This window comes from Terrapene carolina, unplaced genomic scaffold, assembly GCF_002925995.2.
Source record: "Terrapene carolina triunguis isolate 2854851 unplaced genomic scaffold, T_m_triunguis-2.0 Scaffold89, whole genome shotgun sequence".
Lineage (NCBI taxonomy): Eukaryota > Metazoa > Chordata > Testudines > Emydidae > Terrapene > Terrapene triunguis.
In genome coordinates, this window is record NW_020664440.1 from 20,145,060 (window position 1) to 20,171,669 (window position 26,610).

Genomic DNA, 26,610 nt, shown 5'->3' on the forward strand with positions numbered 1-26,610 from the left:
CACTGAGGGGACTTAGGAGAGGCAAAGGGCGAGGACTGAGGAGGGCAGCCTTGGTGTCTTGATAAGAAGCAAGTTCATTCCATATCATGGTAATGAGTCCTCTCAGGTGGGGATGAGGGAAGACAGGGTACTGTCACAAAGCTACCACAGGCTCTAGGGATGACATCCAGTTGGCTGCAGGATATGCATTGGCATTAGCCTGGAAGCTACTGCAGTCAAAGATGCGCCTTGCAAAGGCATAGCACCAGTCCAAGCCATCAGCAGTGTCTGCCTAGCAAGGGGGCAGTTCAGGGTATGTTACAACAAACACATACTCTCCCTAGGGGGAGCAAAGCATGCTGCAGCAGAAGGGATACAAGTGCAGGGCCAGGCAAGGTTCTCCTCTTCCCGAAATGGGATTACTGTGAAGGCAGTCACTCAATATCTGGGGAGTGCCTTGCTTTACTCTCTAGAGGCCCCTCCTGGCCTTCTGAGGTAGTGGCTGGTCTCTTCAAGTAGCCAGATCCAGCTCTGCTCAAATGGGGGAAAAGCCACTGCTCCGCAGGGGTTGTGTGAACCACAGAAAATGGGGGCAGTGTTTCCATTTCAAGAGAGGCTCTAAAAGGGATGAGAAAATAAGTTGCATGGGACCACAGAAGGAGGAGTAAACAGTAGAGAGAAGCCCCATAATGAGGAGAAAATGATGAGTCCTGGAAGATCCCTTTCCTCTCTCAATAACAGAGAGAACACTGTGTGTATGTAACGACCTATTTACTTTCCTGATGCAGAAAAGCCTGTGTGTGTATGCAGGGGCATCAATAAAACCCATTTCTAGTGCAGCCCCATGTAGCAGGTAACAAACAACTCCCTGGACCATTATCAACCCCCAAAGAATGTCCGATGTGGGGAACCCACCACAAACAGGCCCGTCTTCAGCGTCCTGGGCGGGGATTAGCGCCCAGCCTTCCTTGATGCTCTTTGCAAGCTGCATGTGTAGGTGAGCCCAAAACTCCCTCTGCTCACCATGAAAATTACTCCACCTGCATAGTTTAGTTCTGTAGATTATAGCAACAGGAGGAGCAAAGCAGCCAAAGGATTCGGTCAGAATCTGGGTTGAAAGCAGAAGCAGCTGCTGGGATACTAGCAGGCAGCACCCAGCCAGGAGTGACCACACTGAGCTGCTCTACCGCCTCACGTGATCACATCCCAGCTAGAGCACTGCCAAGCCAGGCTGGAATGTCCAGGCCTCAGGAGGAATCCGCCACCACTGCATTATCCTTCACAGCTGCTGTTCATGTGCTCATTCTCACTGGGAGCAGAGGCGGGGAGGAGGAGGGGAGCCAGAGCTATTTTTAAACACCCTGGGCAGATCTTGGAAAGCACAAAGTGGTCACAAAAGCATGGGCCATGTTTTCAAAGATGATTAGAACTATGAATCAGTCTGGTTTGGGAGGGAGGGTGGTGGCTGCGATATGAAATGAAAGGCTGCAGAGAGAAGCATTGCAGAGCAGAAATAGGTTTAGAATCCCATGGAAGGTACAGTAGTTATTCTGTGCAGGCTGGACCCAGGAGTTTGTATAAGAAATCATGTTTATTACCAGAGATGGGCTCAAGCTGAAATATTCAGATCTGGATTTTCCACATCCCAACGTTCAGGGATGATTGGATCCACATTTCTATGTAAAAAGTTGAGGCCATTTGGAAACAGATCTAGAACTGGATCGGATGGTTCAAATTTCAAAGTGGAGGAATGTTTGGATCAAGGGGTTTTCATTTGCACCCATCACGATGTATAGTCCTTTAGAAAACACAGAGGAACAAATTCATCCATGGTGTAACTGCACTAGCTGAATTTGGTCCATGACTTAAGCCCAGGTTTATGCCTTGAGGAGCTGACAGTCTAAACTCGATGGAAATAATACAGAGAATTATAGACAGGGTTTGAGGAAAGGAGCAGGTGGAGTTGTAATCAATCAGAAGTGAAGAGCTAGGTGGGAAAGGATGGGGATAGGGAGAGATCTCAAATGGGAGATGAAAGAGGCTTGGTGTACAGGAAGTAGAAGACTTCAAAAAGACAGAGCATGGGGTGGAGAAAGGGCATTCAGGACTGGGAGGGGCACAGGGTAAGAGAGAGAGAGAAAACCACACTGTGCCTTACAGGTGAGACAAGGATCTTGGATTTGACATGCAAAAGTAGAAGGACCCAAAAAAGGGATATGAATGCTCAAATCTCCTTACAATTCTTGCACAGCTCCGATTGACAGAACTCTTGATTTAACCACTTTGGTGCTGCAGCTTCCATGCTGCAATTACATTTGAATTGGTTATCTGGTGCCAGCCGTGGAGAAGCTCAGATACCATGGTGACGGGGGCCGGATAAGAACTTAAATAGAACGGAACTGAATATAGTGCAGGTAGCTGTGAAGCAGCGACTGTCACCCATAAAAGCTGGGTGAACTGGTGTCGGTAAAAGACGGGAGAGGTGAGCTGTTGGGTCCATGGAGAAAAGATGGGGCTAGAGGAAAAGAGACAAGGGAAACAGCTCTTTTCCTGAGCTCCTTCTGGAAAGCAGCCTACGGGCTCACGCTCTGGGAGCTCCTGTCTATAACTAAGTTGTTAAACCTCCCATAAACATGTCTTTAATAGGCAAGCAGCATTTAACATCCCTTTACAACTCTTCCAAACCCTTCCTGTAACACTTTCTCCCTTCAGCCGACCAGCCGTCTCCTCTATGGCCTCCCATGCCATCTGTTCTATAACCCCCGCCCTCCCTTGAGCAAAGGAATCAATAAAGATGACCAGAGCCCTTAGTCAGCTGTGGAGGAAGGGGAGGGAGAAGGGGGATAGATTTTCAAGACAGGACAAGTGCTTGCCATTAATATGCAGAATCCCAGTACATCTCAATTACACACCTCCCACGGGGGCCTATTACAGCTATCCTGGGCAGCGAACATGTGTCAACAGAGAAAACATCGAAGACTTCTCCAACACATTCCAAAATGAAATGCAGAAAAAATGGGATCTGAGCCTGTCTGCAGCTGCTGCTTTTTCTTTTTTCCAGCGTTTTTCATGTTTAACAGCCGTGTACCACCCCACACGTTTGACATTTATAGGCTGCGGTTGCAGAGTTCCCATCTCGCTCCACATGGGGGAGTCTGGGACAGCACTACCGCCACATCATGGTTCCATGCAAGTCATTTTGTGGCTTATGTTACAAGCCAACACTCCCTACTTTTTTTTCATACAAAGCATGTGAAGTCCCAGAAAGGAATGGCAGTGCAGAGGGTACATATACATATAGGAGGGAGATGTAATTCCTCCTTGAAAAAGCCTTTCTACCCTTAGGATGACAAACACAACATGGACACTCCCTCTATCTCTGAACCCACCCCCCTCCAACCACACAAAGAGAAAATTAAAATCTGAACAAAAACCCTACCCCAAGCAGAGCTTTGACCCTGAAAAGGGAGAAATGAAGAGACTCCATGAGGTTCACTAGGACTTGCTATTGCTATTGATTTTACACAGAAGGCACTCAGATACTATGGTGATGGGCAGCAGTATAAAACCCTGAGAGAGAGAATGCTTAGAATTAACATCTTGTCTTCTCCTGTCCATTCCCAGTTTAGCCAGGTAAACCCCATTGGCCGTACTGTTGAATATACCATGTGCATCCAAGTAGAACATACCTATTGGGTTGCTTATAGGGGACCAGAATTTCCAAACTGTGTTTTGTCAGACACACCCCGATTTGTATGCATATGTACCTATGCACTGGCGTTTGTGTGTACAAGTCAGGCATGCACAAAAGGGCACAAGCACTCAAGAAACCCGGTCTGTACCAGGAACTGACAAGTGGAATGCATTTCTCATGCTATTGAATATACCTGCTAACATCTAGGTAAAACACACCCTCTGTGTTGCTTACCGTACACGGTACAGCCAGATAGAATGCTGCTGGGGTGCTGGTGAAATCTATCAGGCATTCCAGTGAGTTCAATGGCCAACACCAGTCCAACTGACTCAGAGACTAAAGGGTTAAGAATGGAGAGATGGATATGGCAAAGAAACTGCATGATTTTAATTCCTTTTTTGTTTTAAGTTTGACTTTTGGGGGCCAAATGCAGAAATGTGGTGAACAGGTGCAACTCCTGCTGAAGTCAGTGGAGTAACACCCGGTCTGAATTTGCTCAGTTGATATTATGTGGCCCAGGAATAGACTCCAGGCTTCCAAGATGTCTTTCTGACAAATCATCTATGTTGCTGCACCTTCGATTAACTGTATAGCTCATTCTTTCACTGTTTGCTCTCCACTCTTTCTATTATCTGAGAATATTTGTTGCTACCATTAGCCTGATGCGTATCCAGTGTTTACCTTCTTTCCTTATCTTACCTAGTCTGGTTGCATTTCCTATCATGCAGGATGGTGTTTGTTGGTAAGAAGTACTTATTTCTGTCCTCATCCTCGTCTTTAATATATCCAGTATATTTTTGGCGGCTGGTTTCTGGAGGGCAGGAAGTTCCTTATATGTAATCTCCTTGTCTATAGCGCCAAGCTTGCAAATGAGCTCATCTCCTGGTTAAGCACTTAATTAAGGGCCAGATTTTCAAAAGAAATCAGCATCCAATGTACTGAGCTGTTTTGCAAATGTGCCCTCTTATTTTGGTGCCTGTTTAGCCATCACTCAGAAGGGGTGCCAGATAGAAGGTCTGCACTCAGAATGTGCCGAGGGTCCCCAAGTTTGGGGCAGTAGCTTAACTCCGTTCAAGCTCCAGGAGCTTGAAACACCCCAGAGACCCAGAGTGGTAGAGTCCCCTCACAGCAATCCGAGTGGGTCACCAAGCAGGGAGTGCTCGCAAGGATCTGTGACACACCTATTTTCCCCCTAACTTGTGCTACCCCGCTGTCAATTTTTTCCTCTTATTATAAATTAGAGTGAATTACAGGACTCAGAGTGAGGGACTGATAGCCCCAACTAGACTCAGACATGTGTTTATTCATGAACCTTTGGATAAGTGAGTTTTTATGTCAAGAATATTCCTGGAAAGAAAAAGCATCACAAACACTGGTGAAATTAAACAGCTGTGAGAGTATTCCTGCTGGAAATGCACTCAAGGACATTTTGAACAGTTCTATTTAATACTCACACAATGGATTAGTTGAGCTTGTTTGGAGATATTCTGTGGATGGGGAAAAAGGATAGGTCATCCAATCAGGGAAAAGAGACAATACCATGTGACTTAGATGACCGAATATATGGAATGGATATTAAATAAAATGTAGCAAATACTCACTGCAAGTAGTTTGCAAATCAACCATCATTTAAGTTTATTTGTACAAACTATTGCGAACAACTGCAAAATTATAAGTAATGAATAAATTAATAAAAGTCATGACCCATTGGTAGTTAATTTGGTGAACAGAAAAATAAAATGGGGTTAAATTAGTTGGATACATTATTTGTGATGGATAACTTGATCAGCTCTCTTCAGATGACATTTATGGACACAACTCTTATCCATTCAATGGAAAGTGCTTTAACAATGGTCTGCTCCAGTGCAAAATGTCCCTAGAGGATGTTCCATCTCTTTAGATCAGAGATGCTTTGAATGGTCAGTTTTGTGGATGAATGGTACCTTTGGATGACACCTACCAAAGATAAACTTTTACTTGAACATACCATAGATTTTGAATACCATGAAAACTGGCCAGTTTTGTAAAATCTGCAATGATTTTTACACAATGTTACATACGTTCCCAGGACATGTTAAAATGTTCGTTAGTTATGTTGTTTATGTAATCATACTGAGTTAGATTCTCATTGAAGTCAGTGGGGATGCATCGATACATACCAGCTGAGGATCTGGTCCAAAACACATAAAGAATAGCTGAGGGAGATGCAATTGTTTAGAAGGATTAGCACCTAGAAATGGAGCCTTTAATCTCTAAGTATTTTATTTAATTCCACCCCAAATTTGCAACTCTCTGATGGGCTGTTTGGTGGCCTAACAGAAATAAGTTAGTGGCTTCAGACAATGTCCTAGGAGACATACATCCACATCACACACTCAAAACACCCCACCACCACAACAGACACTGTTGTTTGTAGGTGTAGCAGGGGAACAGGAAAGCTCAGCCTCCATGGCCCATTTAGGTACTGACCTATCTGCTGAGACAGCAAATGTGAAGACCAATTGTACTGTTAGATTTTGTGATGCGGACTCCTCATTAGAAATTCGACTGAGACCCACCAACTCATTTCACATAGACCACACCAAGCAACCAACGGATATTGGTCAGTGTCAGTTTGAGCCTTGATTTAGTGACCTGAAAGGCTCTGTATCTCTTACCAATTGTCTGAGCCATCTTGTCTCCTGCTGTGGTATTTCCAATGCTCCTTGCAGTCTTTGTGCTAAGCATCAGACTTATTACAATACCCTCGTTGACTGGATGAATTTGGTTAGCGTGCTCTACTATTGCTTTGATCTTTTCAGTATTCTGTCATTTGATTGGCTTGTCATTGCACTCCTCCCGCAGGGGAAGATGTGAGTGTGGAATAGGAAGAGCAGACAGCAAATCAGAGTAAAGAATACTGAAAAGGTCCATATGGTAGAACGCCCAGCCATTATTCACAGAACAGTATAGAAACAGTTATATGCCTGTATCTTATTTGTGTATCAAAAATGTAACTTGAGCAGAAAGCTGCAAAGAGCCTATATATTCTCAGGGCAAGGGGAAGAGAATTGAAGAGTCTAGAAAATAAATGTAGCCAATGGTTCCACCTTGGAAAGTTGGCCTTTCTGGTGACCAGCCAGCCTTTAAAGTTACAGGAAAGGCCAGCTACTAAGAGAGGAGTGGCAGTGGTACACAATAAATTAAAGGATCCACCAGTGACCCCTAGAGAACTGGGTTCAAATCTGGAAGACATAAGTAACACGAGTTGCATGGAAATCGGTGTACATTACAAGACTAACACACCAATGTGGCACAGTTGCAGTCTATACTCAGAAATAATAGTGGGCATTACGGGTCAAGATTAAGTGATATTGGCAGAGATGCGAGAGGAATAGAAGGAACCACTGCACGTCAGGTGCATCGGGTGTGTGACGGGCCAGCGACTAGCACAACAGGGGATTGCATACATCAGGACTGAGGTGCATTGGCAAAGCGGTGTAGGAAACCCTGCACTGGAATAGCAAAGGGTGCTGCAGGTCAGAATTGGGGTGCATTAGAAAAACTGTGGGGAGCACGTGGTCCAGGACTGGAACAGCAGGGCTGCTTCCGATCATGGCTGAGGTGTTTTAGAAGAGCTGTGTAGTTAGCCCCATGAGAATCACGGTTTCCCTTTCCTTTACTGGAGAGCCATTGAACAGACTCATTTCTGTTTCCTGACACCTGCAGAAAAAGCAAACAGCTTCTTTCTTAACATTCATACCAACTGACTTTACTGAAGTTGTGTAAAAATTAAAGAAAAGAAAATATCCTGTCTACTTCCAGACTGAGAGCTTATTCTTGATAGTTGAGTATTTAGAGCCAAAGTAAACAATCCCACAGCACAGAGGGCTATACAATGGAAAGGACACTGATCCAGCCTCTGCATTAGCTGGCTGACTGTCACCAGTACCATACATATATAGCAGATTACTCATGGGAAGTTTCTCATGGACATAGAATTACTCTGCTTCTGAAGAGCACAGTAAACCGCCATTTTTATTATACTATAAAGCATTTTATTGTACTATATAGCATGAGGAGAAACTAATGAGTTTAACTGATTTGGGGCAGGATCTGGGAGGATAAAGGAGAAAAAAGTTTCTGACACCTCTATGCCCTCTGCCCTCCACCTTGATCCTGGGGCTAAACAAGAGATGGTTTGGGACCTAGCTCAAGTTAGATCAGCTTAAGCGGGGCCATTAAGCCAACTAGGGATTGCAGAGGTACTGAAGTGATCTGGCTATGCCCTCCCCCCCAGCCACACCCCAGCATCAGGTTTGTAAAGTGGGGGCTGTCATGACAGAATAGCCAGCTTTATGCTAACTGGGATTTCCCCACACCAGAGGGATCCTTAACTGACTAGTTAAGCCAGACTTACATCTGCTTGGGGCCACTCAAGTGATGCAGAGAGGCCATAGGAGGGTCCAGGGGCTGGCTCATGCAGTATTTACAGGATCAGGCCCTATATCATAATAGCAGGTAGAGGACTGATGGACTCCTCTCAGCTGTGTTCCTCTAAGACACTGCTTTCTCTGCATGTCACTCGTGGTAGGTCTCATTGGCCTGTCACTAGCAAACCACCTTATTAATTATGGGATGTCAACAGCCATCTTAAGGCTCTCTCTCTAGGGAACAATAACAAAGAACGGGGTAATTGGTGACCCACAGCTGGTCTGTTCATTTACTTAAGAGCCTATGTAGGTTCTAAGTTTGACAGAAATAGCAAATGTCTTCTTGGCCCACACTAGCATGGTCCTTCCCCTCCTCCCCACTCCAGTCCCTTACTCATGGCAATTCCTAGAGGCATTCTCATGACATTCAGCTGGGGCAGTGGCTAGGGCTTGAGACTATTTCTGAAAGCCTGATATACACATGCAAGGAGGTCCCCTTCACTTGTATTGATACACGGGATGTTGGCATTTTTATTTGCTAAAGAAATTAAGGTGGCATTTCCTGCTGAATTTTAAGCAGGCCAGTAGCTAAAGGTAAATCAATAAGCCGGTTAAATCACTAGCCATATGGCCTGGCACCAGCCTAGCGTATCGGTCCTTTGAACAGTCAGTCATTTAAAGCACTGTTAAAACACACACATGCATTGCTATGGCAGAGAAAGGTTGAAAGACCTGCTGAGTCTTATGGATCCTCCGTCAGCCCAGAACCCTGTCTGCCCCAAATGGAATCATGCAAGCAGCTGCCAGGATTCTCTGTTGCAAAACAGGATGAGCATTTCCTGGAGTCCTGCAGTGGCATTCAAGTGGGTCTGTCAAAAAGAGAGCAAGAGGCTAAGATTTCAAGCTGCATAATCCCCCACCTGCGAGGTACAATCCAACCCATTCCTATAACTGTTTGCCTCTTGCCTAGGGATTGGTGAACCAGTGGGAATAACCCTGGGGCATTCAGTGATCACTCTGTGCCCAAAGTGCTTCCAAGGGCTCTGGTTTATTCTGTGTTTGGCCCCAACTGGCTGTGCATAACAGCAAGAGCTTCACAGCACCTCATCCAGACCGTGTCTGGGAAGCTCAGCCCTCTATTACAGATGGGCCCCGTGTGCAGAATTCCAACCCAGATCTGGATCCAGGCTTTCCCAAAGATCAGATCCAGCGGTTTGGTTTGGCCCACAGTAGAGAAAGGGGCCAGCCCTGAAGCTGGGATGTAGATTGACATTAGGGTGACCAGATGTCCTGATTTTATAGAGATAGTCCCGATTTTGGGGTCTTTTTCTTATATAGGCGCCTATTACCCCCCACCCCCTGTCCCGATTTTTCACACTTGCTGTCTGGTCACCCTAATTGACATTCAGATCTGGGCTTTTGGATTGGGCCTCTCACTGCCTCTTGCGGTTCAAAAACGTTCTGAGGAAGTGTCACCCTATGCAGTGTCCAGCTCCGTTCTTCATGGCTGCTTTTCAGCTCAGCACCCAAACATCTGGAGCCCTTAGGCCGGCTGAACCCCTGACTCCATTTGAGATTGGCCCATCCCTGCTCTGGCCCTTCTACCCTTTCGCAGCAAAATGATGCCTCTCGTTCTACCTCGCTTGCTTCCTTCTCTCATTCCCCGCTCCCCAAGGATGGCAGCACTTCAAAACAGCTTTAGGGATTCTCTGCAAGGAGAAAACAAGGAAACCCAGCGACAACAAGCTAATCAGCAAACAGCTGAGCCGGGGATAAATTCACATGGAAAGCCTGTGTTTGTTTATTACTAATGGGTAACGAAGATGATAACCTTTTAATCCAAAACCATAATGAAATATGCATATTTGTTAATGTGCAACTCTAAAATGCAAATCTTGCAAACACAATGAGGAAGGGCAAAGAAAGCGCTCGGCACCAAACCTAATTTATTCCTTTGGCTTCAGACATTTATCCAAATTGAGTTGTGTATGTAATATAAAGTCAAATGAATATGTAATTGTAATGTATATGTATAGCCATTTGCTTCTCGAATATGCCAACTGTTTATCATAATAGGAAGCAATACATATTTTGCAGGATAAAAGGTTACCTATTAAAATATTTTATACATCCCCCTTAAGCTTTTGTATGTATAAAAGCTCTATTTACATAGAGACGATATCTGGTTTCCCTTTTGAGATACAGCCTGACTTCAAAAGATATAAAAGAGATTAACAAAGTAAAACCAAGATTTTTATTCAAGTCCTTTTTCTTTTTCCCCTTTATCCAACTGCACTGAAATTAATGAGCTTCGCTGGACTTGTTCTAAATGGATGTTTTCCCACTTTTTTGTTTTCAGCCCCCGAATAAATGGCCTTTTCCTGTTGCTCTGTGTTCCCCTTTTATTCATGCACTAGGGACCCAGCTTTACTGTTAACCCTGCTTGCCATTGCTTCTGGAAAGCTCCTCGTTGTGAGCCCAGCAATTTGCAGGCTACAGCACGGTGAGCTTGGTGTATGCAAGGTTGGCTAGAGCCAACTTGCTCATGTCCCGAGTTGAGATGAATAACCATAACACGAGAAAAATAAGACCCAGCTTGAACCTTCCTTCCTGAACTCAAACCAAGCCGGAATGGAACCTATTTCTGCGATGTGAAAAAGCTCAGGAAACTCTCTCATCTTTCTAGCTATCTCTCAGGTTCTTTTATGGCTCCCATCACGATAGCATCTGAAGTCACTAGTCTGACAGTAGTCAAGCCTGGTCCAAAGCCTACTAAAGTCAGGGGGAGTCTTCCAATGATTTCAGTGAGCATTGGATCAGGCCTAGGGTGACCATATTTCCCTATGCTGAAAATGGGACACCTGTTAAGATTACTCGTATTCAAGCCTGTTCAAAGGCAGTCCATCAGAACTATGCAGTACAAACATTTAAATTAACTTCAAGTTGACTGCACCCCTGTTAAAAAGAAATATTGCGTAGTTGGATTCTTTTTATTTACCTTCTTATCTTTAAGGCTTTAGGGTTCACACGGGGAGAGGTGACATACACACACTCCCATACACTTCTCACACATGGGAGTGGGGGTGACTAACCGACCCTTCCTGCCCAGCGCTCTCCACTCTCTATGTCTGGCTGGGCCACCGGGGAGGACCTGCCTCTCCTGGTACCTGGTGCCATGTCTTCCCGAGGCAGCACGTGGGTGGGGGCATGCAGGGTCACATGCCCCCACTCCCCAGATTTCTGTCAGAGTTCACACCAGAATGTGGCCAGCAGCAGCCTTTCGGCACTGTGCAGGAAGGAAGGGAGCCGCTTCCAGCCACAGGGGAGGAGGAGATGGGGAAGGGATGACATGGTCCGTGTCTTTGCAGAGCTCATCTCTCTCCACCCCCTTCCCCCATGTGACTGGAAGCAGCTTGTCCCTTCCTGCCAGCACAGTGAGGAAAGGCAGCTAACACCTCCAGGCTGCTGCTGGTCACCGACATAACCCAGCCGCCTCCGGCTACAGCACGGGCAGGAAGGGGTTAGGCCCTTAGGATGCATTGTGTACCAGGGCCCAGGGAATCTGACTGCAGGGGCTTCAGCAAATCCGCCAGAGAGGTCGCTCACCAACGGAGGGTGCCTAGAGGATGGAGCAGCCCCGCGCTCCCTGGGGGCAGGACCCCGAGCAGGGTGGGGGCTGGTGAAGAGGGTGCTAAGCCTTTGCCCCGGGGGACTGCTGTGGAGCCTGCAGGTTTGGAGTATGAACCGGCTGGAACCCCCCACCACTCCAGAGCTTACCTGAAAGGCAGAGAGGCTTCCCCGTGCCAGTGCTGTGTGGGGCTTTAGCACATGCAGGGCTCGGCTCCTCCTGGCCAGCACCCCGGGCCCGAAGGTCTTGGGCTTTCCTTGGGTGCTGGCCCAGCCAGAGGCAGTGGGGGAAGGAAGGAGCCTGCCGGCCAGGCTGTTGTTGAGCTGAGCACTCTGACCAGGGGCTGGTTCTCTGCACATCGGGGGGGGTGGGTTGCGCCCGGGGGGGGTGGGGGGTGGAGGGGCAGGGGGGGGGGGGGGGGGGGGGGGGTGAAGGGGCAAAGCAGGGAGAGGATAGAGAGAGAGGGAGTATGTAAAAGGCCAATGGGTTGGGCAGCAGATGTAACACATAACCAGCTGCCACCTGGCGCCTGCCCACACTCACCAGCCACCATAGCTCACAGTGCGCAGCCAGGACCGGCCGGAAATGGGACGGGGGGTGGGGCCCTGCTGGCCAAGACCCAGCATGCAGTGGGGGCTGCGCTGACGGACCAGCAGGGGGAGCGGCCAGTCCTGAGCTCTGCATCTTTGCCCCGCCACCAGCGTTGCACACCCACCCCCATTGTCAGCCACTGGACCCCCCAACTCACTGCTGGTGGGTGGGCGGCTGGCGAGCAAGGATCCGGCCAGCAGCAGGACCCACCAGTACTGATGGGGGAGAGACAGAAAATACAGGACAATTTGCCCATTTTTAAGAAAAAGTCGGGACACCTGCAGGAGGGCTTAAATACGGGACTGTCTCTTTAAAAACGGGATATCTGGTCACCCAATCAGGCCCTAAGCAAGAAGACAAGTAGGAATAAACTGGATTCTCTTTTAAGCCATCTCACAGCTTCACCCACCTTGTTCTTCCCTGTCTCCCAATTCCCTTGTTCAATCTCCCTCTAGTGTTCAGTTATGTACTGCATTTACTCATGCCTGCCCCATTCGGTTGACATTAAGTACAACAAACTTAAAGTTCATACGAAATATTTGTCACCTCGTGTTTCTTGGTTCTCTACAGGAGCAGATGTGCAAATGAAGGCAAGAAGAGGTGGAAATAATAGTAATATTTAGCTGATGTCAGTACATTTCAAAACACTTTACAAAGGAGAGCAGTCTGATTATCCCCCTTTCACAGAGGGGAAACTGAGGCACTGAACAAGGAAGTGACTTGTCCAAGGACACCCGGCAGCAGAACCTAGGTCTCTCAGTCCAGCGTTCTATCCACTAGGCTACACTGAAAGGTACAGGGAATGCATGACAAAGCCTGTTCTTTACAACCCCAAATGGTGCAAACTCAAGCGATTTGGACAGTTCAGAGAAGCATCCAAAAAACTGGTTGCTTATTAAAACTGAGTGACTTCCCGACATTTTGAAGTGTGCCTAACACATTCTTTACAAGATGCAGAAAGGAATATTTTGAAATGGACTTCTAACACAGTCCCATGAAATAAAGTAAAGAAAGTCTATCGATTTACTCCTCTCTCCATGTCCTTGCGAAAAATAAAACAGTCTTATAAAAAAAGGCCTGGAAGTATTCAATGGCTCATCTACCCATAGGCTGCAGCTTCAGTTCTCGTCCCTGTCAGGGGCTTACAATTCCTTCCTCTAATAGAATTGATCTCAGGAGGCCTGTGGAAAGTTCTCTTACTAAAAGTCTCAGTAAACTCTAAGACGACATCGGTAGGAACCTTCCTGCACTGCTAGATCGACTGATGCTGCCAACTTCAATAGCAGCCAGTGCCATAATAAGATCAGAGACCTTGAAGTGAAGCCAAACTTTACAGTTGGAATCAGTCCAGCTACTAAGGATTTGCAGGACGGGGAGGGGGTCTTTCTTCTTCCTATATTATTTGAGACTTAGATAAATGTTAAAGGAATAGCAGCAAGCTTAAACATTTCTTTCAATGCCGACCATCAGTGAAGACCCCACTCTGTGAAAAGGCAGCATGGGGGAAAAGACACATTTGCTTTTGTGGAGATCTGGGCGGGAGTTTGGCGGGGGGGGGGGTACCCTGGCAGAATAAAAAGTGTTTCACTAAAAGTTTCCAGTCATTTTAGACTCATCAATCCTGACACAGATTAATGAGAAATTAATGCAGTGCAGAAAATACTGGGTGTGAGAAACTGTCGGCCAACAGCAGGCGTGCCTGCCTGCTCGTGAGATGGAGCGGTGGGTATCCAAAGGGTAAGAATGCTCAGCAACCTGTAGTTGTTCCTTAAAGAGGAGAGAGAGGGGGGTCAGCTTGGGAATTAAATAGCCTTATTCTGTAGCTTAGTGAAGGTGGAGAAGTGGTTACCCCTACCTAAGGCTCATTGGGATGATTTACATTGAGATCCTGTTGTCCTATTCATATTTCCAATTAAAATTGCTCTAGCACCAAATCATCTTATCTTAGCAATTTAACGAGAGAGAATGTGGGGAGAGAGACACAGAGGAAGAGACTATAAAAATGACAGAGGTAAATTTCACTATTCATCTCTTCTGTTTGCAAAAAAGAAACTTAAACAAGGGGGAAATCACCCACTTTGCTACCTGTTCTCTCCTCTCGGATCCTAGGATGACATTATTTTAAGTATTTAACTTTTGGGAGGGTTGGTCACAGAAGTCACTCCATTTATTGGCAGCTTTTGAGTGCATTGTTTACTGCAGCAATAGAGAATTCTGCAGAGACAACTTTTTCAGATATAGGTGCATGAAACAGGTGGAAAGGCTGATTTGTCTGATCAGGGATTTGAACCCTGGACCCTCAGATTAAAAGTCTACAGCACTACCAACTGAACTAGTCAATAGAAGTGATGGAGCAGGCATATGATAGATGGTCTCCTCTACTGTTGTCTAGGCATCCAGGGCTAGATGGAGATTATGATGTTGCTTGCTTAAGTGTTTTGGGAGCATTCTTTGTAGAGAGCTGGGGGAAGGCTGAAATGTAACCCTCTCTCCCTCCTTCATTTTTTAAAAATAATGAGATAAGGTGACTACAATAGTCCCTTTCAGAGTAAAAATATGTACAGGAGAAGAAAGTGCTCTTAAGTGTTAATGCAAACAAAGAAACTGTGACCTCATGTCCCAACCAGTCCATGCAAATTTGCAATAAGAGCAACAACCTGTGGGTGTGGTTTCAGAGGAGGTGGACTTTCCATAAAAGGAATAGGGAAATCTTTTTGCAAATGCTGCAAAAGCACCTTCCTTTATGGCTTCTGTTGATCCCACACCCAGCAGAATACCTGTAACCATAGCAATAGGCACTGAAGTGTCTCTATTGTGTGTAGAATGGATAGTGGCAGCTGATGGTATCAGCAGAAAGAAGTATTCAGACAGTACAACTGTGGATGATGAGTGGATAATGAGACTGCAGTCCCAAATCCCAGGAAGATGAAAATCCAAAACAATCCAGGTAAATCAGGTAGGCAGCAGCACTCAGATACCATGGAAATGGGCATGATAGAAGAACCTGAGTAGAACAGAAGTCAGAGGTGTACAAGAACAAATGTTCAAGCTAACTCAAATGTGACTGAGCCATCACTACATACCATTTCTAATAGAGCTGTACATGCAATCTTCTTTCTGCTCAATCCCGACATGTCTTTCACTGGAGTGGGTTTGCTGGAAAATCAGATTGTGGTTACATTCAATCAAGGAAAAACAATGAGGAGTCCTTGTGGCACCTTAGAGACTAACAAATTTATTTGTCCATAAGCTTTCATGGGCTAGAACCCACTTCATCAGATGCAATTCCATGTATTTTCATATTATAGCAGTCTCGGATGATGACCCAGCACATGTTCGTTTTAAGAACACTTTCACAGCAGATTTGACAAAACATAAAGAAGACACCAATGTGAGATTTCTAAAAATAGCTACAGCACTCAACCCAAGGTTTAAGAATCAGAAGTGTCTTCCAAAATCTGATCGAGATGGGGTGTGGGGCATGCTTTTAGAAATCTTAAAAGAGCAACAGTCAGATGCGGAATCTATAGAACCTGAACCACCAAAAAAGAAAATCAACCTTTTGCTGGTGGCATCTGACTCAGATGATGAAAATGAACATGCATCCATCCGCTCTGCTTTGGATCGTTATTGAGCAGAACATGTCATCAGCATGGAGGCATGTCCTATGGAATGATGGTTGAAGATGATGGGACATGTGAATCTTTAGCGCATCTGGCATGTAAATATCTTGCGACCCCGGCTACAACATTGCCATAAGAATGCCTGTTCTCACTTTTAGGTGACATTGCAAACAAGAAGCGGGCAGCATTGTCTCCTGTAAATTGTAACCAAACTTGGTTGTCTGAGCGATTGGCTGAAGTAGGACTGAGTGGACTTATCGACTCTAAAGTTTTACATTGTTTTATTTTTCAATGCAGTTATTTTTTGTACATAATTCTAGATTTGTAAGTTCAACTTTCATGATAAAGAGATTGCACTACAGTACTTGTATGAGGTGAATTGAAAAATATTATTTCTTTTGTTTTTTACAGTGCAAATATTTGTAATAAAAAATAAATATAAATTGAGCATTGTACACTTTGTATTCTGTGTTGTAATTGAAATCAGTATATTTGAAAATGTAGAAAACATCCAAAATATTTAAATAAATGGTAGTCTATTACTGTTTAACAATGTGATTAATTGCGAAAAAAAATTTAATCACACGATTAATCGCAATTAATTTTTTTAATTGCTTGACAGCCCTATTAGAAAGAATACCTAGCACTTTACTAACATTAACCAGCCCAACAACCTTATGTGACAGGTAAGTAAGTACTGTTCTCATTGTATAGATGGGGAAACTGAGACAGAGAGATTAAGTGACTTGCCCAAAGCCACTGAGAGAGCCGGTGTCGGAGAACCAGGATTAACACACAGGAGTTCCTGACTCCCAGTCCTATGTTCAGACCTCTGAACCATGCTTCCCTCTCAAATCATCTTAAACCCTCATTGTTTCCAAGCTCCTATGCATGAAACGGGTCATCTCCCTCAGCTTTGGTGTCAATATTTCCCTGGGTTTCTGCTGTTCCTTGAATAAATATGGATGGATCTGTTCCAGAAACACTGCGACTAGTTACTGCTGTCAGTGATGACTGATCCCTGTGCAAACAGGCTGTTGTCTAGTCCCAGTGATGATGACTCTTGAAGTGTGTATATTGATCCCGAGCTCGCCATAGTCATGATGTGGAACATCAACTAATTTGGAGTGTATTATGAGCCGAGTTGCACCACAAGTGCCTTAATAGCACAAGTGGGTCACACAGTCATGCAAACCGCACCTCTCTGACTGTTCCGCTTGCTTTTAACACACACATTCTGTAATGCTGCACCACTGTGCCTAACACACTTTTTTTTTAACCTCCCAAAATGAGGATGAAATGAAGAAAAAAAAAAGAAAAAGAATCCTATTTGTCAAAGAAAATAATGGCTCAGTGGTTGCGGTGAAATAGAGATATTGTTACTTAGTGATAATAAGAGAAAAAAACATTGTCGGAATGATAAGGCCATTTCTGCTGTCTCTCCAAGTGATACTATCTCTGCTACCATGAGTCCTGGAATATTGTTAGGATATTTCATGAAGTGTCTTAGGCAGAATAAATAGACCAAGCTTATAGTTAACCCACTCCACCTCCAGCCCTCCTCCCCCTTCACACAACAGCCTCTGCTTTAATATCATTGTCGTGCTGGTTTGTATTCCCCAGTGCTTCTCTCCCACTTCATCCTAAATGTGTTGCTGCTCCACGCTTAGCAGATGAGGCACCTTTCACTGATAAGCAGCCCAACTTTGTCTTGCAATAGGTCATCAGCGAGCCTGCCGATCACATCTTGAAAATTGCAGGAAATGTTGTTAAAAGTGCCAGTGAAATGAGGTGTGGGGAGGGGAAGGAATAACACTGAAACAAGGATACAGGGATCAGCTGAAAATCTGCTGGCACAAGGCCTGATGTTCTTGTAGAGCTTGGAGATAAAGCTGCTTACCCTTATACTAAGAGGCTGAGATTTTCCTCTCATGCCAGCTTGACACCTGTACACCGTCAGTGGAGTAACTCCAGATTTATGCCCGTGTGAGAAGAGACTCAGACCCTATCCTAGTCTTGTGCACCTGTCTGTGAGGGTGTGTGTGAGTCTCATGTATATTTGCACGATGGGCATCACTGCAAAGTCAATATCTATCCACAAAGTCGTAAGCTAAGGAGTGATCTCCTGTCCTAAGTGTAGGGGGAATGCAGATACTGCAATGTAATATATAATAATAAATGGAGATATCCTATCTCCTAGAACTGGAAGGGACCCCAAAAGGTCATCGAGTCCATCCCCCTGCCTTCACTAGGAGGACCAAGTACTGATTTTTGCCCCAGATCCCTAAGTGGCCCCCTGAAAGTTTGAACTCACAACGCTAGATTTAGCAGGCCAATGCTCAAACCACTGAGCTATAACTCCTGGCAGATGTTCACTTTTTAAGGGTGACCCCAGTATATGAGTATGATGATGATGATTATAATATTTCTATAAACATAGAAGCTTGTCTTCCTGAAGGGTCCAAAAGCATTTTACAGACTTCAATCTTAGTTCAAAGGAGTTGATCCTGACTTAAGTGAGAATACTTAGGGCTTGTCTACACTTACCGGAGGGTCCGGCGGCAGGCAATCGGTTTTCTGGGATCGACTTATCGCGTCTAGTGAAGACGCGATAAAATCGATCCCTGATCGCTCTGCCGTCAACTCCGGAAATCCACCGCGGCAAGAGGCGGCAGCGGAGTCGACGGCAGCGCGTCAGCGGTCGACTTTCCCCCATCCTCACAGCCAGGTAAGTCGACCTAAAATACGCAACTTCAGCTACGGTATTCACGTAGCTGAAGTTGCGTATCTTAGGTCGGACCCCCGCTGTAGTGTAGACCTAGCCTTAGAGATAGTATCTGTTTAACAACCTCCACCATAGAGCGATCAACAGTGATTGAACTTGGGACCTTCAGCACAGCCTTCTACCAGTTGAGCTAACTCTATTAGCTGGTAGCAATAGCAAGCTCTTATCCTTGTAGGACTAACTTGACATGAGTAAGTTGACATAAGTAAGACCTCATTTCTCAGTGGGCATGACTGGAGAGGCGAATGGAAGATTAAGTCCTAAATCAGCTAAGACAAGCAGGAGCAGATAAGATAAATGGATAAGATAAATGGAATGTATCAGGTTATATAGGAACACCACATAGACAGAGTATGCTGTACATGGATTGGTTCCTGAAAAGTAACGAAGCCAATCACAAAGTGCATGATGCAGTGTATAGTCAGGAATGCAGGTGTTAGTAAAGATGTAGATAAAGAAAAGTTTTGCTGTGTAACTTTGGATTTGTGATATCCCCTGTATCCACCCTCTGTCTGAGCATGGCCAGCTTGGGCATAATGTTGCTGCGTGTCAAATAAAAGTACTTGAATTCCAAAGTCAAACTGAAGTTTGGGAAACCAAATGGAAGAGGTTCTCAGAGGAACCCAACAATCCTCTGTATGGACCAACCACCAGAGAGAGGACATGACACACTTCCCCCAAGAAGTACATGCCTGCCTAAGGTTTATTGCACCCTACTGTAGAATGTTATCTAAGGAACAAATGAAAGACCAAATCCAGGGACCTACATCTGCTTCGAATGTCTCAGGGTTGGACTTTCGGCAATTAATAAAGATATGCCATTGCCATCAAAAAATGTACCACATTCTTCCGCTCTGCCCACTAAGTTATGTAATACCAATGAAAGCTAAGGAAAGGAAAAATCTGGTTGGCTATTCTGCAAATCTTGATTAAATCCTTTATTCAGAGAAAGCCTTTCCAAAGGCCAGGGCGGCGGAGTGGGAAACATGCTATGAAAGAGGTGTGACATGAAAATCTGCTTGCAAACAAAATGCAGCCTGTTGCTTCCTCCACCATTGAAATGCAGCCATCTCTGGGGTGTAACACAAAAGCTACTTAACAGCACTGCAAGCAACAATTTAAAGCAAGAAGGGCCCATGCATATGCATGTCTATACATATCTATGACACATGTTTATTAATTTATAAAATGCCTTTCACCACTTCTTTCAAAACCACGACTGAAGCTGCAGGAATAAAGATGATCATAGCCCCAGAAATTCCCCAGGAAGGGTGAAGTCAAAATCTTTGGAATGAAAGTCTGTGGAGAAAACAGATTTTCTTTTTTTTTTTAAAGTCAATATTTGAGGCACACCATGTGAGTTGTGGTAAGTATATCAAATACAGTGAATCCCCAGATTATCAGCTTTGAAGGCATTAGCTGTTGGAGGAAAACATCCACCCCCAACCTGTAGAATTAGAAAGCGCTAGAAAAAAAAAAGTCTTGTGAAACAGTGAAAAAATCCCTAACAATCCATCTGAATAAATAGGGCACAAAGTGTCGGCATTCCTATTAGTGTCTGTCGGTCTTGCTTGTGTGCCTGGTTCTTTTTCCTCACAGCTATTAAGTGCTTTGAAATCAAGTTGACAGAGAGCTACATAGCTAATCAGGATGGGGGGCAGATGCTCTCTTCAAACATCTCCTTAAATTCCTACCTAGAGTCATCCATCTCCTCTTAGGCTCTCTTTTGCATCTTCCTGGGGCCCTTATAGAAAACGGTGTTTCATGTGGAGTATAACAGTTGGCAAATGTTGATTTTAAGTGCGTTCCTACCTTTGTGGATTGATCATAAAAAGATCAAAGGTAAATAATCTCCCTGGTGCTCTTTTGAAAAGAAGCTAATCAAGCTTGGGGGGGAGGGGTTTAGATTTTTAAAAAATGATTTCATTGTAATTAGTAGGAACATTTTATCCCACCTCTCCCCACACCCCATTTCTCCTTCACTTGAGATTTCCTTGTTATCCCTCTGCAATTTTATTTTATTTTGTATTTTTCATTTAAATAAATACTTCAGATCTCCTTCCTACATAAGGGAGGGACTACAATAACACCACATTCAAAACAGAGATGGGTATGAACCAAGCATCCCCTCATCCCCATCTGAACACCTCCAAACTCTGGAGAAGCCTATATCCAGGTTCAAAAAGTGGATCCAAGCTTCACAGCTGGCTCACTTCTTTGTAAGGGGCTGGAGCAAAATCCCAGGAACAAACACAGCCCCAAACTTAGTGGGAAGTTTGAATCTGTACTCAGATCCAAGCTTTGCCATTTGGGTCAATATCCCATTCAAATACACGTGAAAAAGTAAAAAAGTTAGCAACAACACTTCAGCAACAAGGCCATCTCCCCAGTCACAAAGGAAAAGGCAGTGTAAGCCAAACAGCAACTGCTTTGTTCTTATACAGCATTATAGCCACTTACAGTCTGCAAATATGCACAACACTCTGGTCTCCGTTGGATCTGACAGGCGCTGTCCAAACTCCAGCAGTCGGCCTTGAATATTGATAGGAGAGTTTTAGTCGAAGCATTCAGATAAAAACAAGCCAACGGAAGACAGGGAAAAAAAACATTAGAAAGGGGTCACGGCTGGATTTGCTGAACAAATGAGCTCTCTTGTGACTAGGAGATCTCATCAAACTCCTCTCAATTTTATAATAGGAAGCAGCATAAGACAATGGCTGACCTTCAAGTACAGCGTGGGAACATGCAGGCTGATGCTCAACAAGAAAAGCCCACCTAGAAGGGTATAATCATAAATTCCCTTAGGAGAGCTTTTCCATGCTGCTGCTTAATCTCTCCTACAATATAGTTGTGCACACATTTCAAATATATCGACTGCACAACTACATTCCAATAAGGCCCCAAACATATCGTAGGCTGTTACTGCAATATGGATTTATTTTGCAGCAGGGTGGGAGGGATGAAGGGCTCCACTGGTCTGCAGTATATTTCTGGGTTATTTGGTGTACAGACAATATCTTCCTTTAACAGATCTGGGCATTATTGTTATTGCAGTAGCACTATGAAGTCCCAGCAAAAACCAGGGCCCCATTGTGCTAGGCGCTGTACATACAAACAGGAAGAGAGAGTCCCCGTACCAAACAGTTTTCCATCTAGACAAGAGAAAGGGTGGGAGAAAGGGGGCATCATTATCCCAATTTTACAGATGGGAAGCTGAGACCCAGAGATGGTCAAAAGAGATTTTCAAAGTGGCCTAAGGTGATTTTAATAGGAATTAGGCCTCCATATCCCTTAGGCAGCTTTGAAAATCCCACCCTAAGTGAGCTGGCCAAGGTCACAGAGAGAGTCTGTGGCAGAGCTGAGTCATGAACCTAAGACCCAGTCCAGCACCTTAAGCATAAGTCCATTGAAGTCATTTTGAGAGGCCATTGACGTTGAAGTCAATGGGAATCCACCTGCTTGGACCCAGTTACAGGATCAGACGCTGATTTCTATCAACTCTAGACACAAACACCTGTGGCTCCAGCCCAGAAGGACTCGAGGTCCACCTCCATTTCAGAAGGCATGCATTGCCATGGTGAGCGGAACAGTGACAACCAGGAAGCTGAATCCATTTTATTGCAAGGAGTGGATATTTCCAAACAGCAGGCTGGCTGAGCCTCGCTCTCAAAGCTTTTTTATCTACCTGTACTCACTGTAGACCTAAACGAGATACATCACTGTACAATTAAAAGTTAAACCCTGCGCACATCAGTGCTGGATCTGACAGGGACACATGTCTAACTTTATTACCATGGTTTTGTATTTTTTCAGCATCACCCTACAAACAGGTCGCAGTTTTGATTTATATTTTGCCGTCTGAAATGCATAAAAGATATGGCGCTTTTGCTTCCCCATTAATCTTCCGAGGTTTTGTTTGAAATTTTATTGAAGGTGACATGACAAATTACTGCCGGAGTCAATCTGTTCTTGAAGAGGGAGTCATTTAAAAATAAAAGAAGAACAGAAAAGAAATGGGTGAATAGGGGTGTGGGGGGGAGGGAGGACGCACTAATGCAAAGTAAATGGCCTCTCTGAATATGTGCTTCAGTTCATATGCCAACGGAGCATCCTTTCAAAGGCAGCGCTGCCGGAATGAGAATGGCAGGCCAATTACCAACACGGCAGGTTCATAGATTCAGAGATAGCAGGGCCTCAAAAGACCAGTTGGGCCATTCAGGACAATAAGACTCCTGCATTTATTTTTTTTGGCAGAACTGCTCACTACATCATTCTCAGCTGAGGCTGTCTGCAACCTATTCTTAAATCTGTGTAGTGATCGTTCTTCAGCCACATCCTCTGGGAGTCCATTTAACTGCCCAGTTATTCTGACTGCTGAGAACATATCCATGCTGTGTCTAGTCAAAACTTTTCCAGGGGGGGCTGTTGCTGTTTTGTGATGCTGATAGCTAAGGTAGGAGCACGGTGGGTGTATCTACAAATATCCTGCATATTCTGGATGTTATTCTGATGTATGTTGTCATGTGACATGTCCCGAAAGCTCATCTTTCCTCATGCTGTGATCCACTGACTTTAATGGGAGTTGAATGTTGGCCCCAAATGAACCCTGCCTCAGAAAAGTGTGACCATTTCAGATAGCTGAGAATGTAAAACGATCCCCCTACAGCTTGTATTCTGTCAGGAACGCGCGGCAGTGATGGCAAAGGGCCTGTTAGGGTACGTGTTCACTGCAGAGTTAACGTGGGTGATTGACACCCATGTTTGAGCACCCAGCTTAGCCCTGGCCCGGGTCGGAGCAGCCATACTGCAAAGTCATACTCGAGTTACCGTGTTCTCACTGATGCTGCACCCACCTGTGTGCATTGTTAGGACTTCTGAGGTTTTATCCCATTGGTTCCTTGTGCTGCCGTAAGCTGATCTGATCTGTGAGTCTTTCTCAATGAATTGTGGGAGAAATTTTCTGTCTTTCTGGGCATATGGGGGAAGTGTGGGAAGGCACTGGAGGATTCAAGTTGTTTAGTCTGTGTCTCACTGTTGAATGGACCGATAGCAACTCAAGTGGAAGTGGCACCTGAGGTCTAACCCACCCCCCAGCTGGGCTAGTGAGCTTAGTTGAAAGCACCCACAAAACTCAGGTGAGAGAGGTTTGTTTGTAGATGGGATGAGGATAGGGGCAACACCCAGGTAAGAGCTTAGGCTAAATCTGCAGTGAAGACAGACCATTAATCTTGTAGATCCATTTGCACTCTTGGGCACTGTTTCTAGGATCTATTGTGCTGAGATCAGCCAGGTAAAGTGAACCATGAGTGAAGTCTGTTAACCTGTTATGCAAGGTGAGATGAGACTAAAAAGGAAGTCTGCACCGGAGAGGTGTCTGTGCATGTATTATTGGAGATCCAGTGTTCTGCTGCCTTAAAATATGGAGAAGACAATGGATTTACCATCCCTCTGATAAAAGGGATCCGTTAGAGCACCCCATCTCTGCCCCTGCAGCAACTCATGCCATGATTCTTAGAGATAAATAGCAATAATAAAAAGCTACAGTATTCAAAATGGTGCATTTCTTTCCTTTTGCTGTTTTATTAATTCAACTAGCTGCTAAGTAACTCAAGCACCCTGTTTGCCTCAACCTCTCACCCAATGGCAACTCAGTTAATTGTTAAGTGCCTAGAATCAGAGGCCTCCTGAGCATTGTCTGTTTTGGAAGAAGCGGTCATACCAAGGAGCTTGCCAGTGAGCTCTATTTGCATGTGGCAGTCTCAATAACTCACTCAAGTGTTTGACTGTCTAGCAATCGGGTGGCCACTTATTGAAAGCAAGAGTTGACAATGAAAAAAAACTTGCATTTTTCTCCTTCTCACTGGGATATGTATAGAGCTGGACAAATAGTGCAAAAAGTATTTGTTGAGAACTTGACTCAAATCATTTTGAGGTATTAGTGTGATTAAATATTTGACCTGTACAATTCAAATGTATGTATATGTGCCTGCTAATGAGGGACAAGGTAGTAGAAAATAAGGCCCTATAGATGTAGAGCTCGAGGGGTGAGAAGTTGGGGCAATGGTGGCATTTTACACCCATTGGGCGCAGAGATAAACGACTACACAAGGTGCAAGGGAGTGGAGAACTAGGCCCAAAGTTTGTGAAATAGGCGCTCTGAAGAAAGAAGGTACATGGCAAAGGTTTGGATCGAGCGGTATCTCCTGTGACCTCATGGACTGAGATCCCAGTCATTAGTCAACTGTAACAAAAATCTAACCCAAACCCTTTCATAAAAGCAAAAGATACTTCCATTATAGCTGATGACTTTTGACCTCTTTTCGTGAGGTGAAAGAAGGCCCTGGGGCTTTTGGCTCCTATCACAACACACTCAAGATGTGCAGGTGATTTGGTATAAGCAGATTAATGATTAAGATTAAATTAAGGTCCCTTTGAAAAAAGACAAAGCTCTATAGTAAGTGTTAAATATGATTATTAATAATATTCACACTTTGCTACGTGTTACTTCTCCTACATATTTTAAGGTATTGGAAGAGGAGTTTATTTATACAAGGAGTAATGCCCCTGGTGTTTGCTTCCATATCTAGTTTCAACACTTTCTGCAGACAGAAAAGTATCTTCTTGTTGTAAATATAAGGATATTTCTCTGCGAGAACAACCATTTTCACCACCTCACCGGGACGAAAGTGAGAAACACTTGTGAAAATCTTTGATTTCACACATGTCCTGGTGAAGCAAATATGAGCTGAGTCATGCACAGCTCTGGGTAACACACATTCTCGCACTTTTGGTCTGAACTGGTCCTACAGGCAGGTTCATATGGTGAATTTATACTAGAGTCACAGCCATTCTGAAGAACATGAATTTGTGTTAATTTAGTGTTTGAATCCTTATCTAGAGACAAGTCATTTTAAGTGTGACCTTGCACTTCCCCCTCCATTTACTGACAATATAAGTCAAGGATATTCCTAATGCACACAGAATTGTTTGTTACAAAATTACAGCTGCAAATTATTATTTCCATTTAGACTTTATCTACTGGGAAAATAAAAACGTGACAGAACATGCAATTTTATAACAAGCAGAATCTAACGATTCTTTTAATCACTTAGCCAGACTTTCCAGGTGCATCTCGGCAGAATGCACCTGCTGTACTGCTGAATTTTCCATGCACAGTATGTCCAGATAGAAAATGCCTACTATTTTAGATACACGTAAGGTGAAATGTACCTGCTGTGCTAGTGAACATACCAGGTGCACCCAAGTGGAAGGGGATTGGCATGCCACCAAAGTACAGTACATACAAGTAAAGCAAACCTGGGCTGCTGCCAAACATTCCATATACATGGGATTAGGATATTTCTTTTAAATTCCTGGATGCTCTGGGGTTGTTCTAGCAAGAAAGCTACTGCCTGCTGCAGAATATTACAGGTACATCCATGTTGCACACACCTGCTGTGCTGCTAATGTTTCAGGGATGTCCCATTAGAACACACCTATTATGCTGCCAGATGTTCTAAGTACCTTCTAACAGTCCATTGGTTTCAATGGCATGTTAATAGTATGACAGTAGTACAGCAGTTGTGGTGAGCATCTGGCAGTGAAGGAGTTAAACCTACAGTCAACTGCAAAACAGCAGGCCGGGATGTGATTTGGGCATACCTGCGCTGGAGTGATGTAACAGTAGCAACATTTGCTCGGGAGGAGGTATGCATTTTTGCCCAGTTGGCTGGAGAAGTAAGTGATCTAGAGCAGACAGAGTGAGTATGGAAGTCGTGGCTTCTCTCATGCCAGGGTAGCTACTGTTCTGGGTTTAGGTTTTGGACATAGAGGAGACGTTCTATATCGGAAGGCGTTCAGCACAGAGTGCGGAAATGCTAGGATAGCAGCTGGATGAG